Source organism: Balaenoptera musculus, chromosome X (genome assembly GCF_009873245.2).
Source record: "Balaenoptera musculus isolate JJ_BM4_2016_0621 chromosome X, mBalMus1.pri.v3, whole genome shotgun sequence".
Classification (NCBI taxonomy): domain Eukaryota; kingdom Metazoa; phylum Chordata; class Mammalia; order Artiodactyla; family Balaenopteridae; genus Balaenoptera; species Balaenoptera musculus.
The window spans coordinates 110,178,678-110,184,677 of NC_045806.1; the positions used below are offsets into that span (position 1 = coordinate 110,178,678).

At 38.8% G+C, this 6,000-nt stretch overlaps 1 pseudogene; it reads left to right on the plus strand.

Moving 5' to 3' along the window:
• Positions 1 to 4,910, plus strand: part of LOC118888363 — a 35,374-nt pseudogene extending 30,464 nt beyond the window's left edge.
• Positions 4,911 to 6,000: the final 1,090 nt, after the last annotated feature.

Genomic DNA, 6,000 nt, shown 5'->3' on the forward strand with positions numbered 1-6,000 from the left:
ATACAGGGTCAAAAGTCCCTCAAGTTAAAAAAAAAAAAACTAAATAAAAATTGAACTCACAATCATACTTGGGAGAGAATTGGATTGACAAATATAGCATATCTTTGGAAGACCCAGTAAACACAAAATTAAGTTATACAATCATACTATGATGTACATTTTGATCCCCAAAATTCCTCAATATAAATTCTTTATAGCACTACCTGAACATTTAACTTGCTATCAGAAGAGAAAGTAAATGAAGAACTCCCCAGACAGAAGAAAGTTTCTCCTTGAGGAAAACCAGCCCTGGTTCCCAACCACCACCATATTTACTGACCAGAACCATTGCTATAGGGAACATTCACTGAAATGCTCATTAACCAAGTTAGGAGGAAAAGTGAACATTATTTTAATGAGCGAAATATAGCAGATGTCTCCTCCTCCTTATTTGTTTTCTCTGTCCCTATTTGCATTAGGAAACTTAATTACAAAGCAGGGATATCTCCTAAATCCCCAAAGTGGAAACTGTTCTTCAAGTCTGAGGTTATAAATTCTTAAACCCACCACAAGATTATCCAAATTTCCAAAGTTCCTTCTTGCATTTGAATTGTGGCTTCTTTTAATACTACCTAAATATTTTTGGTCTGTAAGTAGACTATACACTTTTGGCAGACACCAATACTTTAAAAATATCTCAATGTATTCAGAAAGGACATCTCCTCAATTTATTTTTCTGTGGCTGGGAACAAAGTAACAGAATTTTGGACACCTCTAGAAGAAATATCATTCTAATATTTGCACAGGCAAAGAAAAACTGCATGTCGTGAACTGGCAACTATATTATTATTATAAGGCTAGAAAATGAATTTTTTTATTGTTTTTTAGACACCAACCTTTCATGGTAGCCTTATTACAAGCCAACTCTGTGTAAATAAAAGAAAAAGATATTTAACAAGTAGAAATAAATGTGCATGATTCACCAGCACAGTTAACTCAAGATTTTCCAACCTTATAACCACAACCGATAGGAAGATTTATCACCACAGCTGCCTGTGTTAAACCTCTTTTCCTTGCAGTTGAAGGAATCAAATTTCTTCTTGGAGATTAGTCATTTGTGGGGGTGTCGCCAACTGCAAAATGCTTCTGTTATGAATGAGGTGCACTTCTCTGTTACTGTCCTCCAGCCCTAAGTCAGTGAGTAATTTTCATCTCTATATAGGTCTTTTCCCACCTACCATCGAGAACAAATTCTAATGACTTACACAGTCAAGCTTTCTTTAGTTGTTACTCAAACCGAAAACTTCAGATGGTATTGTTTCTGGTAACATGATAACCTTACAAGGAAAGGTAGGATGAAATAACATTTCGGCACATGTTTACAAGGATGAAATCTAAGCTGAAGGAAAGGTCTATGTGGGGTGTGAAAGTGGGAAGGGAGCTAAAGTTTCTTGGGTGGTATAATTGTGCCAGGCACTGTGTTAGGTTCTTTACAGAAATAATCTCATCTAATTCTTGGAACAGTCCTGCCAGAGGCTAGGTGATATTCCCATTTCACGTATGAGAAAACTGAATTTCTCAAGATTATGCAGCTTGTTAGTGGCTGAACCAGAATTTAGACTCTGATCCAGCTGACTCCCTTGCTTTTGCTCTGTATTTCAACATTCTGCCTATTGAGCATGAAGAATTACCTAATTATATGCAGCACTAATATAACTATACAATAAGGAGAGATTTGATTCTGTGTCTAAATAAGAAAATTTTTTTTAACATCTTTACTGGAGAATAATTGCTTTACAATGGTGTGTTAGTTTCTGCTTTATAACAAAGTGAATCAGCTATACATATACATATATCCCCATATCTCCTCCCTCTTGCATCTCCCTCCCACCCTCCCTATCCCACCCCTCTAGGCGGTCACAAAGCACCAAGCTATCTCCCTGTGCTATGCGGCTGCTTCCCACTAGCTATCTATTTTACGTTTGGTAGTGAATATATGTCCATGCCACTCTCTCACCTTGTCCCAGCTTACCCTTCCCCCACCCCGTATCCTCAAGTCCATTCTCTAGTAGGTCTGTGTCTTTTTTTTTTAACATCTTTATTGGAGTATAATTGCTTTACAATGGCGTGTTAGTTTCTGCTTTATAACAAAGTGAATCAGTTATACATATACATATGTTCCCATATCTCTTCCTTCTTGCATCTCCCTCCCTCCCACCCTCCCTCTCCCACCCCTCTAGGCGGTCACAAAGCACTGAGCTGATCTCCCTGTGCTATGCGGCTGCTTCCCACTAGCTATCTATTTTACATTTGGTAGTGTATATATGTCCATGCTGCTCTCTCACTTTGTCCCAGCTTACCCTTCCCCCACCCCGTATCCTCAAGTCCATTCTCTAGTAGGTCTGTGTCTTTTTTTTTTAACATCTTTATTGGAGTATAATTGCTTTACAATGGTGTGTTAGTTTCTGCTTTATAACAAAGTGAATCAGTTATACATATACATATGTTCCCATATCTCTTCCTTCTTGCATCTCCCTCCCACCCACCCTCCCTCTCCCACCCCTCTAGGCGGTCACAAAGCACGGAGCTGATCTCCCTGTGCTATGCGGCTGCTTCCCACTAGCTATTTTATATTTGGTAGTGTATAGATGTCCATGACACTTAAAGCCAAAGGAGTCTTCAATGGGTCATCTGTTTTACTCCCTACTGAAAGCATATAAAACTGACAGGGCTCTGTCTTTTTCCTTCTTTTACTTTTAAACACTTCTGGAAACATGCATTCCAAAATTTGCCTTGTCCCTCTTCACAATTTCTGGTAACTGTTGTCTTCATGAAATCCTTTTATCTAATAAGATTTGCCCATCACCCTTTAGGCTCTTGTTTGGAACTGTATGGAGATGGCAAGATCTGCACATAGTAAGTTTCTGTCATTTGAAACTAGATGTCAGAACAATTAAACAGAGTGAGATTTCAATGAATCCACCAGTTGCTTGGTTTATTTCATGTCATTTTGGTTTGTGATGTTTTTCCACTGAATTGACGGATAGCTTTAGCTACATATACACTGTCTAATTTAACATGCATAGGTGGTTTTAATATGACATATAAGAAAAACAACCAAAAAAAAAAAAAGGTTGAAAAGCAAAGAAGTATTTGAAGTATTTCAAGCATTCACAACTGGATCATTGAGCTTAAACTTAAAACTTATTACTTGCTGAGTAATATTCCAAGTAATAATTTTTAAGTTTAAGCTCAATGATCCAGTTGTAAAAAAAAAAAAAGTATTACTTGCTAATTAATGAACCAGCTTAAATAAAGCCGACTATAAACGAGCATTTTAGGTGGGGAGATGTAGCATATTTGCCTCTTTTTTTTTTTTTGGCCAAGAATTGGGCTTCCCTGGTGGCGCAGTGGTTGAGAATCTGCCTGCCAATGCAGGGGACACGGGTTCGAGCCCTGGTCTGGGAAGATCCCACGTGCCGCGGAGCAACTCGGCCCGTGAGCCACAATTACTGAGCCTGCGCGTCTGGAGCCTGTGCTCCGCAACAAGAGAGGCCGCGATAGTGAGAGGCCCGCGCACCGCGATGAAGAGCGGCCCCCGCTCGCTGCAACTAGAGAAAGCCCTCGCACAGAAACGAAGACCCAACACAGCCATAAATAAATAAATAAATACTTTTTTAAAAAAAAGAATAAAGTCAATCATCTAGCTACGCCCCTTTATGAGAGTAATAATATTGTTTAACCCACTGTTAATGATTGTCTTAGTATCTAACAGTCCAAACAACTTAATAAGCCTTTCCTGATACACGGTTCTACAAGACAGAAAAGCAACGAGAAAACCTATATTTCCACCATTGGATACTTGAACAGCTGAGTCTAACCCAGTAAAACAAATGACACACAATAATCAGAGCTCCAAAACAGGAACTCTAACAGGCTATTGAGATGCTGCTCTTCTTATTTTCCTCGTGTAGGTGACATTATGTTTTGTCTTCTTTCCTAGTACTTGAGACAATTAAATGGGCAGTCTAAAGAGAGACAATGCCTCTGAGGGGACTGAATTCATCCTTGTTGGATTTTCCCAACAGCCTCAAATCCAGGCTGCCTTCTTCTTAGGACTGCTGTTTTTCTACCTGGTCACAATGTTTGGGAACAACCTATTGTTGTTGTAGTGAGATGGGATTCTCGACTTCATACCCCTACGTATTTTCTTCTCAGTAATTTATCCTTCCTTGATATCTGTTACTCCACCAGCTCGGAGCCATATATGTTGGCCCAATGCTTCAGGGACTTCTGCACCATTTCCTATACCAGCTGTTATGCCCAGATGATCACATCCCTCTTTCTGGGGATGACAGTGTCTCCTTGCTATCATGGCTTATGGCAGGTTTGTTGCAATCTCCAATCCCCCGCGTCACACCATCATTATGAACAATCGGGTTTGCATACAGTTGGCCTTGGGAACCTGGGCCAGTGCCTTCTTAGTAGCAGTCACACCAATCATTGCAATCCCTGCTCATTATGGTGGGCATAATATCATCAACCATTTTACCTGTGAGGTCCAGGCCCTGCTGAAGCTTGTCTGCTCAGAAACCCCTGTCAGTCTAATTCTGGGTCTGGTTATCAGTGTGTTCACACTGCCTCTGCCATTCACCTTCATCCTCATTTCCTACTTTTGCATTGTTGCTGCCATGCTGAAGATCCGTCCTGCGGAGGCCAGACCTAACGTCTTCTCCACTTGTGGATCCCATGTAACTGTGGTCACCGTATTTTATGGGCCAGCCATCTAAATGTACCTGAAACCTCAGTCAAAGGAATATCAGGAAGAAGACAAAGTCATCTCAATATTTTATGAAGCAGTTACCCCCATGTTAAATCCCCTCATTTATACTCTGAGAAATAAGGATGTAAAAGGTGACTTAGGAAGTTAGCCCAAGGAAATGAAAAATCCTAATGGCTCTCTTTATAAGCCTCTCCAATGCGCAAGAAAAAAAATGAAAACTCAGTCCATGAAATTTCAATTTATGTTTTTAAAAACAAACAACAACAACGAAAATCTTAGTGAGCATTCTTTCCGTGGTCATCACTAGGCACTCATCAAGTCTACCGTGAATGTTAACATTTTGTCAAGCCATATTAAGAGCTAAAGCCATGAATGTGCGCAAAATAGTTCACAAAGAGAATAATAGTAGTAGGTAGGCAAAGGTGACTGCTACAGCCATAGTAGCCCATCAGGAAGAAGTTTCTTTTCTGGGATATAAAGCACAAGATTTTTGCAACCAAACATCTTTGCATTTGCCACACAAGATAGATAGAATTCATATATAGGACAGTGGCTATGCAACCATAATATAGCATTTGCTCCCCACATCACATTTTATAGATGTCTGACCCAATTTTGAACCTAATAGACAAATGACCTCTCACTTCCCACATTTAGGTGATAATATCTCATGCCAAGAAATATCTTTTGTTTGTAAAACACTTTATCATTTAAAAAGTGTTTTTAAATAAATTATTCTAGTTTATACTTATAATTTCTTATTTTAAAATAGTTTGCATATTATACATATTAATAAATATTTTCTCAACCAACATTTGTTTCTGCAAATATTAAATTTCCATCATATCAATTTCTTATAAAAATGTCTAAACTGAAATTGTTATTCTTTTGCCTTCTTCTATTTCTCTGCCTTCTTTTCCATGGTGTGCTTTAGTGACCCTCTGGCCATTTCTACTCCCACTTCTCATACACATTCATGAGCTTCAGCATTTCTGCTCTACTCAAAAGTGTTCATGGCCAAGACTGTGATTATTTTTCTCCTTTTTCCCAATTTAATAAGATGCCATATGCAGTTTCTATTGTTGTCAAGCAACATTTATTTTACACTTTGTATTATGGTAACTTGTTGATTCTTTTTCTCATCTTAAGTTGATTGACTCCACAAACCTTCTGCCATAGCACATTCAGAAGGTAGTTATGTCTTGCTTCTAAAATTTCCTTTATTCCCAGAGCCTTCT